Source organism: Euprymna scolopes, chromosome 18, assembly GCF_053919585.1.
Source record: "Euprymna scolopes isolate OS-2025 chromosome 18, ASM5391958v1, whole genome shotgun sequence".
In the NCBI taxonomy this organism is placed as follows: domain Eukaryota; kingdom Metazoa; phylum Mollusca; class Cephalopoda; order Sepiida; family Sepiolidae; genus Euprymna; species Euprymna scolopes.
In genome coordinates, this window is record NC_136499.1 from 84,303,112 (window position 1) to 84,318,604 (window position 15,493).

The window sequence follows — 15,493 nt, forward strand, 5'->3', positions numbered from 1 at the left end:
TTGAACCTGGGAATAATACCGCTTCTAATAGCAGTAAATTTTATCATATGTTGAACCTGGGAATAATACCGTTTCTAATAGCAGTAAATTTTATCATATGTTGAAGCTGGGAATAATACCGCTTCTAATAGCAGTAAATTTTATCATATGTTGAACCTGGGAATAATACAGCTTCTAATAGCAGTAAATTTTATCATATGTTGAACCTGGGAATAATACTGCTTCTAATAGCAGTAAAGTTTATCATTTGTTGAACCTGGGAATAATACCGCTTCTAATAGCAGTAAATTTTATCATATGTTGAAGCTGGGAATAATACCGCTTCCAATAGCAGTAAATTTTATCATATGTTGAACCTGGGAATAATACTACTTCTAATAGCAGTAAATTTTATCATATGTTGAACCTGGGAATAATACCATTTCTAATAGCAGTAAATTTCATCATATGTTAAAGCTGGGAATAATACCGCTTCTAATAGAAGTAAATTTTAACATATGTTGAACCTATGAAAAATACCGCTTCTAATAGCAGTACATTTTATCATATGTTGAAGCTGGGAATAATATCGCTTCTAATAGCAGTAAATTTTATCATATGTTGAACCTGGGAATAATACCGCTTCTAATAGCAGTAAATTTTATCATATGTTGAACCTGGGAATAATACCGCTTCTAATAGCGGTAAATTTTATCATATGTTGAAGCTGGGAATAATATCGCTTCTAATAGCAGTAAATTTTATCATATGTTGAACCTGGGAATAGTACCGCTTCTAATAGTAGTACATTTTATCATATGTTGAACCTGGGAATAATACCGTTTCTAATAGCAGTAAAGTTTATCATATGTTTAACCTGGGAATAATACCGCTTCTAATAGCAGTAAATTTTATGATATGTTGAACCTGGGAATAATACCGCTTCTAATAGCAGTAAATTTTATCATATGTTGAACCTGGGAAAAATACCGCTTCTAATAGCAGTAAATTTTATCATATGTTGAAGCTGGGAATAATACCGCTTCTAATAGCAGTAAATTTTATCATATGTTGAAGCTGGGAATAATACCGCTTCTAATAGCAGTAAATTTTATCATATGTTGCACCTGGGAATAATACCGCTTCTAATAGCAGTAAATTTTATCATATGTTGAACCTGGGAATAATACCGCTTCTAATAGCAGTAAATTTTATCATATATTGAACCTGGGAATAATACCGCTTCTAATAGCAGTAAATTTTATCATATGTTTAAGCTGGGAATAATACCGCTTCTAATAGCAGTAAATTTTATCATATGTTGAACCTGGGAATAATACCATTTCTAATAGCAGTAAATTTCATCATATGTTAAAGCTGGGAATAATACCGCTTCTAATAGCAGTAAATTTTATGATATGTTGAACCTGGGAATAATACCGCTTCTAATAGCAGTAAATTTTATCATATGTTGAACCTGGGTATAATACCGCTTCTAATAGCAGTAAATTTTATCATATGTTGAACCTGGGAATAATACCGCTTCTAATAGCAGTAAATTTTATCATATGTTGAAGCTGGGAATAATACCGCTTCTAATAGCAGTAAATTTTATCATATGTTGAAGCTGGGAATAATACCGCTTCTAATAGCAGTAAAGTTTATCATATGTTGCACCTGGGAATAATACAGCTTCTAATAGCAGTAAATTTTATCATATGTTGAACCTGGGAATAATACTGCTTCTAATAGCAGTAAAGTTTATCATTTGTTGAACCTGGGAATAATACCGCTTCTAATAGCAGTAAATTTTATCATATGTTGAAGCTGGGAATAATACCGCTTCCAATAGCAGTAAATTTTATCATATGTTGCACCTGGGAATAATACTGCTTCTAATAGCAGTAAATTTTATCATATGTTGAACCTGGGAACAATACCGCTTCTAATAGCAGTAAATTTTATCATATGTTGAACCCGGGAATAATACCGCTTCTAATAGCAGTAAATTTTATGATATGTTTAACCTGGGAATAATACCGCTTCTAATAGCAGTAAATTTTATCATATGTTGAAGCTGGGAATAATACCGCTTCTAATAGCAGTAAATTCTATCATATGTTGAACCTGGGAATAATACCGCTTCTAATAGCAGTAAATTTTATCATATGTTGAAGCTGGGAATAATACCGCTTCTAATAGCAGTAAATTTTATCATATGTTGAACCTGGGAATAATACCGCTTCTAATAGCAGTAAATTTTATCATATGTTGAACCTGGGAATAATACCGCATCTAATAGCAGCAAATTTTATGATATGTTGAACCGGGGAATAATACCGCTTCTAATAGCAGTAAATTTTATGATGTGTTGAACCTGGGAATAATACCGCTTCTAATAACAGTAAATTTTATCATATGTTGAAGCTGGGAATAATACCGCTTCTAATAGCAGTAAATTTTATCATATGTTGAAGCTGGGAATAATACCGCTTCTAATAGCAGTAAATTTTATCATATGTTGAACCTGGGAATAATACCGCTTCTAATAGCAGTAAATTTTATCATATGTTGAAGCTGGGAATAATACCGCTTCCAATTGCAGTAAATTTTATCATATGTTGAACCTGGGAATAATACTGCTTCTAATAGCAGTAAATTTTATCATATGTTGAACCTGGGAACAATACCGCTTCTAATAGCAGTAAATTTTATCATATGTTGAACCCGGGAATAATACCGCTTCTAATAGCAGTAAATTTTATGATATGTTTAACCTGGGAATAATACCGCTTCTAATAGCAGTAAATTTTATCATATGTTGAAGCTGGGAATAATACCGCTTCTAATAGCAGTAAATTCTATCATATGTTGAAGCTGGGAATAATACCGCTTCTAATAACAGTAAATTTTATCATATGTTGAACCTGGGAATAATACCGCTTCTAATAGCAGTAAATTTTATCATATGTTGAACCTGGGAATAATACCGCTTCTAATAGCAGTAAATTTTATCATATGTTGAACCTGGGAATAATACCGCTTCTAATAGCAGTAAATTTTATCATATGTTGAATCTGGGAATAATACCGCTTCTAATAGCAGTAAATTTAATCATATGTTGAAGCTGGGAATAATACCGCTTCTAATAGCAGTAAATTTTATCATATGTTGAACCTGGGAATAATACAGCTTCTAATAGCAGTAAATTTTATCATATGTTGAACCTGGGAATAATACTGCTTCTAATAGCAGTAAAGTTTATCATTTGTTGAACCTGGGAATAATACCGCTTCTAATAGCAGTAAATTTTATGATATGTGTAACCTGGGAATAATACCGCTTCTAATAGCAGTAAATTTTATCATATGTTGAAGCTGGGAATAATACCGCTTCTAATAGCAGTAAATTCTATCATATGTTGAACCTGGGAATAATACCGCTTCTAATAGCAGTAAATTTTATCATATGTTGAACCTGGGAATAATACCGCTTCTAATAGCAGTAAATTTTATCATATGTTGAAGCTGGGAATAATACCGCCTCTAATAGCAGTAAATTTTATCATATGTTGAACCTGGGAATAATACCGCTTCTAATAGCAGTAAATTTTATCATATGTTGAACCTGGGAATAATACCGCTTCTAATAGCAGTAAATTTTATCATATGTTGAACCTGGGAATAATACCGCTTCTAATAGCAGTAAATTTTATCATATGTTGAACCTGGGAATAATACCGCCTCTAATAGCAGCAAATTTTATGATATGTTGAACCGGGGAATAATACCGCTTCTAATAGCAGTAAATTTTATGATGTGTTGAACCTGGGAATAATACCGCTTCTAATAACAGTAAATTTTATCATATGTTGAAGCTGGGAATAATACCGCTTCTAATAGCAGTAAATTTTATCATATGTTGAAGCTGGGAATAATACCGCTTCCAATTGCAGTAAATTTTATCATATGTTGAACCTGGGAATAATACTGCTTCTAATAGCAGTAAATTTTATCATATGTTGAACCTGGGAACAATACCGCTTCTAATAGCAGTAAATATTATCATATGTTGAACCCGGGAATAATACCGCTTCTAATAGCAGTAAATTTTATGATATGGTTAACCTGGGAATAATACCGCTTCTAATAGCAGTAAATTTTATCATATGTTGAAGCTGGGAATAATACCGCTTCTAATAGCAGTAAATTCTATCATATGTTGAAGCTGGGAATAATACCGCTTCTAATAACAGTAAATTTTATCATATGTTTAAGCTGGCAATAATACCGCTTCTTATAGCAGTAAATTTTATCATATGTTGAAACTGGGAATAATACCGCTTCTAATAGCAGTAAATTTTATCATATGTTGAAGCTGGGAATAATACCGCTTCTAATAGCAGTGAATTTTATCATATGTTGAACCTGGGAATACTACCGTTTCTAATAGCAGTAAATTTTATCATATGTGGAACCTGGGAATAATACCGCTTCTAATAGCAGTAAATTTTATCATATGTTGAACCTGGGAATAATACCGCTTCTAATAGCAGTAAATTTTATCATATGTTGAAGCTGGGAATAATACCGCTTCTAATAGAAGTAAATTTTAACATATGTTTAACCTATGAAAAATACCGCTTCTAATAGCAGTACATTTTATCATATGTTGAAGCTGGGAATAATATGTCTTCTAATAGCAGTAAATTTTATCATATGTTTAACCTGGGAATAATACCACTTCTAATAGCAGTAAATTTTATCATATGTTGAACCTGGGAATAATACCGCCTCTAATAGCAGTAAATTTTATCATATGTTGAAGCTGGGAATAATACCGCTTCTAATAGCAGTAAATTTTATCATATGTTGAACCTGGGAATAATACCGCTTCTACTAGTAGTAAATTTTATCATATGTTGAACCTGGGAATAATACCGTTTCTAATAGCAGTAAAGTTTATCATATGTTTAACCTGGGAATAATACCGCTTCTAATAGCAGTAAATTTTATGATATGTTGAACCTGGGAATAATACCGCTTCTAATAGCAGTAAATTTTATCATATGTTGAACCTGGGACAAATACCGCTTCTAATAGCAGTAAATTTTATCATATGTTGAAGCTGGGAATAATACCGCTTCTAATAGCAGTAAATTTTATCATATGTTGAAGCTGGGAATAATACCGCTTCTAATAGCAGTAAATTTTATCATATGTTGAACCTGGGAATAATACCGCTTCTAATAGCAGTAAATTTTATCATATGTTGAACCTGGGAATAATACCGCTTCTAATAGCAGTAAATTTTATCATATGTTGAACCTGGGAATAATACCGCTTCTAATAGCAGTAAATTTTATCATATGTTGAACCTGGGAATAATACCGCTTCTAATAGCAGTAAATTTTATCATATGTTGAACCTGGGAATAATACCGCTTCTAATAGCAGTAAATTTTATCATATGTTGAACCTGGGAATAATACCGCCTCTAATAGCAGCAAATTTTATGATATGTTGAACCGGGGAATAATACCGCTTCTAATAGCAGTAAATTTTATGATGTGTTGAACCTGGGAATAATACCGTTTCTAATAGCAGTAAATTTTATCATATGTTGAACCTAGGAATAATACCGTTTCTAATAGCAGTAAATGTCATCATATGTTAAAGCTGGGAATAATACCGCCTCTAATAGCAGCAAATTTTATGATATGTTGAACCGGGGAATAATACCGCTTCTAATAGCAGTAAATTTTATGATGTGTTGAACCTGGGAATAATACCGCTTCTAATAGCAGTAAATTTTATCATATGTTGAACCTGGGAATAATACCGCTTCTAATAGCAGTAAATTTTATCATATGTTGAACCTGGGAATAATACCGCTTCTAATAGCAGTAAATTTTATCATATGTTGAACCTGGGAATAATACCGCCTCTAATAGCAGCAAATTTTATGATATGTTGAACCGGGGAATAATACGGCTTCTAATAGCAGTAAATTTTATGATGTGTTGAACCTGGGAATAATACCGCTTCTAATAGCAGTAAATTTTATCATATGTTGAACCTGGGAATAATACCGCTTCTAATAGCAGTAAATTTTATCATATGTTGAACCTGGGAATAATACCGCCTCTAATAGCAGCAAATTTTATGATATGTTGAACCGGGGAATAATACCGCTTCTAATAGCAGTAAATTTTATGATGTGTTGAACCTGGGAATAATACCGCTTCTAATAGCAGTAAATTTTATCATATGTTGAAGCTGGGAATAATACCGCTTCTAATAGCAGTAAATTTTATCATATGTTGAACCTAGGAATAATACCGCTTCTAATAGCAGTGAATTTTATCATATGTTTAAGCTGGGAATAATACCGCTTATAATAGCAGTAAATGTCATCATATGTTAAAGCTGGGAATAATACCGCCTCTAATAGCAGCAAATTTTATGATATGTTGAACCGGGGAATAATACCGCTTCTAATAGCAGTAAATTTTATGATGTGTTGAACCTGGGAATAATACCGCTTCTAATAGCAGTAAATTTTATCATATGTTGAACCTAGGAATAATACCGTTTCTAATAGCAGTAAATGTCATCATATGTTAAAGCTGGGAATAATACCGCTTCTAATAGCAGTAAATTTTATCATATGTTGAAGCTGGGAATAATACCGCTTCTAATAGCAGTAAATTCTATAATATGTTGAAGCTGGGAATAATACCGCTTCTAATAGCAGTAAATTTTATCATATGTTGAAGCTGGGAATAATACCGCTTCTAATAGCAGTACATTTTATCATATGTTGAACCTGTGAATAATACCGCTTCTAATACCAGTAAATTTTATCATATGTTGAAGCTGGGAATAATACCACTTCTAATAGCAGTAAATTTTATTATATGCTGAACCTGGGAATAATACCGTTTCTAATAGCAGTAAATTTTATCATATGTTGAAGCTGGGAATAATACCGCTTCTAATAGCAGTAAATTTTATCATATGTTGAAGCTGGGAATAATACCGCTTCTAATAGCAGTAAATTTTATCATATGTTGAACCTGGGAATAATACCGTTTCTAATACCAGTAAATTTTATCATATGTTGAAGCTGGGAATAATACCACTTCTAATAGCAGTAAATTTTATCATATGTTGAAGCTGGGAATAATACCGCTTCTAATAGCAGTAAATTTTATCATAGGTTGAAGCTGGGAATAATACCGCTTCTAATAGCAGTAAATTTTATCATATGTTGAACCTGGGAATAATACCGCTTCTAATAGCAGTAAATTTTATCATATGTTAAACCTGGGAATAATACCGCTTCTAATAGCAGTAAATTTTATCATATGTTGAACCTGGGAATAATACCGCTTCTAATAGCAGTAAATTTTATCATATGTTGAACCTAGGAATAATACCGCTTCTAATAGCAGTAAATTTTATCATATGTTGAAGCTGGGAATAATACGGCTTCTAATAGCAGTAAATTTTATCATATGTTGAAGCTGGGAATAATACCGCTTCTAATAGCAGTAAATTTTATCATATGTTGAAGCTGGGAATAATACCGCTTCTAATAGCAGTAAATTTTATCATATGTTGAACCTGGGAATAATACCGCTTCTAATAGCAGTAAATTTTATCATATGTTGATGCTGGGAATAATACCGCTTCTAATAGCAGTAAATTTTATCATATGTTAAACCTGGGAATAATACCGCTTCTAATAGCAGTAAATTTTATCATATGTTGAAGCTGAGAATAATACCGCTTCTAATAGCAGGAAATTTTATCATATGTTGAACCTGGGAATAATACCGTTTCTAATAGCAGTAAATTTTATCATATGTTGAACCTGGGAATAATACCAGTTCTAATAGCAGTAAATTTTATCATATGTTGAAACTGGGAATAATACCGCCTCTCATAGCAGTAAATTTTATCATAGGTTGAAGCTGGGAATAATACCGCTTATAATAGCAGTAAATTTTATCATATGTTGAACCTGGGAATAATACCGCTTCTAATAGCAGTAAATTTTATCATATGTTGAACCTGGGAATAATACGGCTTCTAATAGCAGTAAATTTTATGATATGTTTAACCTGGGAATAATACCGTTTCTAATAGCAGTAAATTTTATCATATGTTGAAGCTGGGAATAATACCTCTTCTAATAGCAGTAAATTTTATCATATGTTGAAGCTGGGAATAATACCGCTTCTAATAGCAGTAAATTTTATCATATGTTGAAGCTGGGAATAATACCGCTTCTAATAGCAGTAAATTTTATCATATGTTGAACCTGGGAATAATACCGCTTCTAATAGCAGTAAATTTTATCATATGTTGAAACTGGGAATAATACCGCCTCTCATAGCAGTAAATTTTATCATAGGTTGAAGCTGGGAATAATACCGCTTCATATAGCAGTAAATTTTATCATATGTTGAACCTGGGAATAATACCGCTTCTAATAGCAGTAAATTTTATCATATGTTGAAGCTGGGAATAATACTGCTTCTAATAGCAGTAAATTTTATCATATGTTGAAGCTGGGAATAATACCGCTTCTAATAGCAGTAAATTTTATCATATGTTGAAGCTGGGAATAATACCGCTTCTAATAGCAGTAAATTTTATCATATGTTGAACCTGGGAATAAGACCGCTTCTATTAGCAGTAAATTTTATCATATGTTAAACCTGGGAATAATACCGCTTCTAATAGCAGTAAATTTTATCATATGTTGAACCTGGGAATAATACCGCTTCGAATAGCAGTAAATTTTATCATATGTTGAAGCTGGGAATAATACCGTTTCTAATAGCAGTAAATTTCATCATATGTTAAAGCTGGGAATAATACCGCTTCTAATAGCAGTAAATTTTATCATATGTTGAACCTGGGAATAATACCGCTTCTAATAGCAGTAAATTTTATCATATGTTTAACCTGGGAATAATACGGCTTCTAATAGCAGTAAATTTTATCATATGTTGAAGCTGGGAATAATACCGTTTCTAATAGCAGTAAATTTTATCATATGTTGAAGCTGGGAATAATAACACTTCTAATAGCAGTAAATTTTATCATATATTGAAGCTGGGAATAATACCGCTTCTAATAGCAGTAAATTTTATCATATGTTGAACCTGGGAATAATACCGCTTCTAATAGCAGTAAATTTTATCATATGTTAAACCTGGGAATAATACCGCTTCTAATAGCAGTAAATTTTATAATATGTTGAACCTGGGAATAATACCGCTTCGAATAGCAGTAAATTTTATCATATGTTGAAGCTGGGAATAATACCGCTTCTAATAGCAGTAAATTTTATCATATGTTGAAGCTGGAAATAATACCGCTTCTAATAGCAGTAAATTTTATCATATGTTGAACCTGGGAATAATACCGCTTCTAATAGCAGTAAATTTTATCATATGTTAAACCTGGGAATAATACCGCTTCTAATAGCAGTAAATTTTATAATATGTTGAACCTGGGAATAATACCGCTTCGAATAGCAGTAAATTTTATCAGATGTTGAAGCTGGGAATAATACCGTTTCTAATAGCAGTAAATTTCATCATATGTTAAAGCTGGGAATAATACCGCTTATAATAGCAGTAAATTTTATCATATGTTGAAGCTGGGAATAATACCGCTTCTAATAGCAGTAAATTTTATCATATGTTGAACCTGGGAATAATACGGCTTCTAATAGCAGTAAATTTTATCATATGTTGAAGCTGGGAATAATACAGCTTCTAATAGCAGTAAATTTTATCATATGTTGAAGCTGGGAATAATACCGCTTCTAATAGCAGTAAATTTTATCATATGTTGAACCTGGGAATAATACCGCTTCTAATAGCAGTAAATTTTATCATATGTTGAAGCTGGGAATAATACCGCTTCTAATAGCAGTAAATTTTATCATATGTTAAACCTGGGAATAATACCACTTCTAATAGCAGTAAATTTTATCATATGTTGAACCTGGGAATAATACCGTTTCTAATAGCAGTAAATTTTATCATATGTTGAACCTGGGAATAATACCGTTTCTAATAGCAGTAAATTTTATCATATGTTTAAGCTGGGAATAATACCACTTCTAATAGCAGTAAATTTTATGATATGTTTAACCTGGGAATAATACCGTTTCTAATAGCAGTAAATTTTATCATATGTTGAAGCTGGGAATAATACCACTTCTAATAGCAGTAAATTTTATCATATGTTGAAGCTGGGAATAATACCGCTTCTAATAGCAGTAAATTTTATCATATGTTGAAGCTGGGAATAATACCGCTTCTAATAGCAGTAAATTTTATCATATGTTGAACCTGGGAATAATACCGCTTCTAATAGCAGTAAATTTTATCATATGTTGAAACTGGGAATAATACCGCCTCTCATAGCAGTAAATTTTATCATAGGTTGAAGCTGGGAATAATACCGCTTCATATAGCAGTAAATTTTATCATATGTTGAACCTGGGAATAATACCGCTTCTAATAGCAGTAAATTTTATCATATGTTGAAGCTGGGAATAATACTGCTTCTAATAGCAGTAAATTTTATCATATGTTGAAGCTGGGAATAATACCGCTTCTAATAGCAGTAAATTTTATCATATGTTGAAGCTGGGAATAATACCGCTTCTAATAGCAGTAAATTTTATCATATGTTGAACCTGGGAATAAGACCGCTTCTAATAGCAGTAAATTTTATCATATGTTAAACCTGGGAATAATACCGCTTCTAATAGCAGTAAATTTTATCATATGTTGAACCTGGGAATAATACCGCTTCGAATAGCAGTAAATTTTATCATATGTTGAAGCTGGGAATAATACCGTTTCTAATAGCAGTAAATTTCATCATATGTTAAAGCTGGGAATAATACCGCTTCTAATAGCAGTAAATTTTATCATATGTTGAACCTGGGAATAATACCGCTTCTAATAGCAGTAAATTTTATCATATGTTTAACCTGGGAATAATACGGCTTCTAATAGCAGTAAATTTTATCATATGTTGAAGCTGGGAATAATACCGTTTCTAATAGCAGTAAATTTTATCATATGTTGAAGCTGGGAATAATAACACTTCTAATAGCAGTAAATTTTATCATATATTGAAGCTGGGAATAATACCGCTTCTAATAGCAGTAAATTTTATCATATGTTGAACCTGGGAATAATACCGCTTCTAATAGCAGTAAATTTTATCATATGTTAAACCTGGGAATAATACCGCTTCTAATAGCAGTAAATTTTATAATATGTTGAACCTGGGAATAATACCGCTTCGAATAGCAGTAAATTTTATCATATGTTGAAGCTGGGAATAATACCGCTTCTAATAGCAGTAAATTTTATCATATGTTGAAGCTGGAAATAATACCGCTTCTAATAGCAGTAAATTTTATCATGTTGAACCTGGGAATAATACCGCTTCTAATAGCAGTAAATTTTATCATATGTTAAACCTAGGAATAATACCGCTTCTAATAGCAGTAAATTTTATAATATGTTGAACCTGGGAATAATACCGCTTCGAATAGCAGTAAATTTTATCATATGTTGAAGCGGGGAATAATACCGTTTCTAATAGCAGTAAATTTCATCATATGTTAATGCTGGGAATAATACCGCTTATAATAGCAGTAAATTTTATCATATGTTGAAGCTGGGAATAATACCGCTTCTAATAGCAGTAAATTTTATCATATGTTGAACCTGGGAATAATACGGCTTCTAATAGCAGTAAATTTTATCATATGTTGAAGCTGGGAATAATACCGCTTCTAATAGCAGTAAATTTTATCATATGTTGAAGCTGGGAATAATACCGCTTCTAATAGCAGTAAATTTTATCATATGTTGAACCTGGGAATAATACCGCTTCTAATAGCAGTAAATTTTATCATATGTTTAAGCTGGGAATAATACCGCTTCTAATAGCAGTAAATTTTATCATATGTTAAACCTGGGAATAATACCACTTCTAATAGCAGTAAATTTTATCATATGTTTAACCTGGGAATAATACCGTTTCTAATAGCAGTAAATTTTATCATATGTTGAACCTGGGAATAATACCGTTTCTAATAGCAGTAAATTTTATCATATGTTTAAGCTGGGAATAATACCACTTCTAATAGCAGTAAATTTTACATAGGTTGAAGCTGGGAATAATACCGCTTCATATAGCAGTAAATTTTATCATATGTTGAACCTGGGAATAATACCGCTTCTAATAGCAGTAAATTTTATCATATGTTGAAGCTGGGAATAATACCGTTTCTAATAGCAGTAAATTTCATCATATGTTAAAGCTGGGAATAATACCGCTTATAATAGCAGTAAATTTTATCATATGTTGAAGCTGGGAATAATACCGTTTCTAATAGCAGTAAATTTTATCATATGTTAAACCTGGGAATAATACCGCTTCTAATAGCAGTAAATTTTATCATATGTTGAACCTGGGAATAATACGGCTTCTAATAGCAGTAAATTTTATCATATGTTGAAGCTGGGAATAATACCGCTTCTAATAGCAGTAAATTTTATCATATGTTGAAGCTGGGAATAATACCGCTTCTAATAGCAGTAAATTTTATCATATGTTGAACCTGGGAATAATACCGTTTCTAATAGCAGTAAATTTTATCATATGTTGAACCTGGGAATAATACCGTTTCTAATAGCAGTAAATTTTATCATATGTTTAAGCTGGGAATAATACCACTTCTAATAGCAGTAAATTTTATCATAGGTTGAAGCTGGGAATAATACCGCTTCATATAGCAGTAAATTTTATCATATGTTGAACCTGGGAATAATACCGCTTCTAATAGCAGTAAATTTTATCATATGTTGAAGCTGGGAATAATACCGTTTCTAATAGCAGTAAATTTCATCATATGTTAAAGCTGGGAATAATACCGCTTATAATAGCAGTAAATTTTATCATATGTTGAAGCTGGGAATAATACCGCTTCTAATAGCAGTAAATTTTATCATATGTTGAACCTGGGAATAATACGGCTTCTAATAGCAGTAAATTTTATCATATGTTGAAGCTGGGAATAATACCGCTTCTAATAGCAGTAAATTTTATCATATGTTGAAGCTGGGAATAATACCGCTTCTAATAGCAGTAAATTTTATCATATGTTGAACCTGGGAATAATACCGCTTCTAATAGCAGTAAATTTTATCATATGTTGAAGCTGGGAATAATACCGCTTCTAATAGCAGTAAATTTTATCATATGTTAAACCTGGGAATAATACCGCTTCTAATAGCAGTAAATTTTATCATATGTTGAAGCTGGGAATAATACCGCTTCTAATAGCAGTAAATTTTATCATATGTGGAACCTGGGAATAATACCGTTTCTAATAGCAGTAAATTTTATCATATGTTGAACCTGGGAATAATACCGTTTCTAATAGCAGTAAATTTTATCATATGTTTAAGCTGGGAATAATACCACTTCTAATAGCAGTAAATTTTATCATAGGTTTAAGCTGGGAATAATACCGCTTCATATAGCAGTAAATTTTATCATATGTTGAACCTGGGAATAATACCGCTTCTAATAGCAGTAAATTTTATCATATGTTGAAGCTGGGAATAATACTGCTTCTAATAGCAGTAAATTTTATCATATGTTGAAGCTGGGAATAATACCGCTTCTAATAGCAGTAAATTTTATCATATGCTGAAGCTGGGAATAATACCGCTTCTAATAGCAGTAAATTTTATCATATGTTGAACCTAGGAATAAGACCGCTTCTAATAGCAGTAAATTTTATCATATGTTAAACCTGGGAATAATACCGCTTCTAATAGCAGTAAATTTTATCATATGTTGAACCTGGGAATAATACCGCTTCGAATAGCAGTAAATTTTATCATATGTTGAAGCTGGGAATCATACCGTTTCTAATAGCAGTAAATTTCATCATATGTAAAAGCTGGGAATAATACCGCTTCTAATAGCAGTAAATTTTATCATATGTGGAACCTGGGAATAATACCGCTTCTAATAGCAGTAAATTTTATCATATGTTGAACCTGGGAATAATACGGCTTCTAATAGCAGTAAAATTTATCATATGTTGAAGCTGGGAATAATACCGCTTCTAATAGCAGTAAATTTTATCATATGTTGAACCTGGGAATAATACCGCTTCTAATAGCAGTAAATTTTATCATATGTTGAACCTGGGAATAATACCGCTTCTAATAGCAGTAAATTTTATCATATGTTGAAGCTGGGAATAATACCGCTTCTAATAGCAGTAAATTTTATCATATGTGTAACCTGGGAATAATACCGCTTCTAATAGCAGTAAATTGTATCATATGTTGAAGCTGGGAACAATACCGCTTCTAATAGCAGTAAATTTTATCATATGTTGAACCTGGGAATAATACGGCTTCTAATAGCAGTAAATTTTATCATATGTTTAAGCTGGGAATAATACCGCTTCTAATAGCAGTAAATGTTATCATATGTTGAAGCTGGGAATAATACCGCTTCTAATAGCAGTAAATTTTATCATATGTTTAAGCTGGGAATAATACCGCTTCTAATAGCAGTGAATTTTATCATATGTTGAACCTGGGAATACTACCGCTTCTAATAGCAGTAAATTTTATCATATGTTGAACCTGGGAATAATACCGCTTCTAATAGCAGTAAATTTTATCATATGTTGAAGCTGGGAATAATACCACTTCTAATAGCATTAAATTTTATCATATGTTGAAGCTGGGAATAATACCGCTTCTAATAGCAGTAAATTTTATCATATGTTGAAGCTGGGAATAATACCGCTTCATATAGCAGTACATTTTATCATATGTTGAACCTGGGAATAATACCGCTTCTAATAGCAGTAAATTTTATCATATGTTGAACCTGGGAATAATACCGCTTCTAATAGCAGTAAATTTTATCATATGTTGAAGCTGGGAATAATACCGCTTCTAATAGCAGTAAATTTTATCATATGTTGAAGCTGGGAATAATACCGCTTCATATAGCAGTACATTTTATCATATGTTGAACCTGGGAATACTACCGCTTCTAATAGCAGTAAATTTTATCATATGTTGAACCTGGGAATAATAACGCTACTAATAGCAGTAAATTTTATCATATGTTGAAGCTGGGAATAATACCGCTTCTAATAGCAGTAAATTTTATCATATGTTGAACCTTGGAATAATACCGCTTCTAATAGCAGTAAATTTTATCATATGTTAAACCTGGGAATAATACCGCTTCTAATAGCAGTAAATTTTATCATATGTTGAACCTGGGAATAATACCGTTTCTAATAGCAGTAAATTTTATCATATGTTGAAGCTGGGAATAATACCGCTTCTAATAGCAGTAAATTTTATCATATGTAAAAGCTGGGAATAATACCGTTTCTAATAGCAGTAAATTTTATCA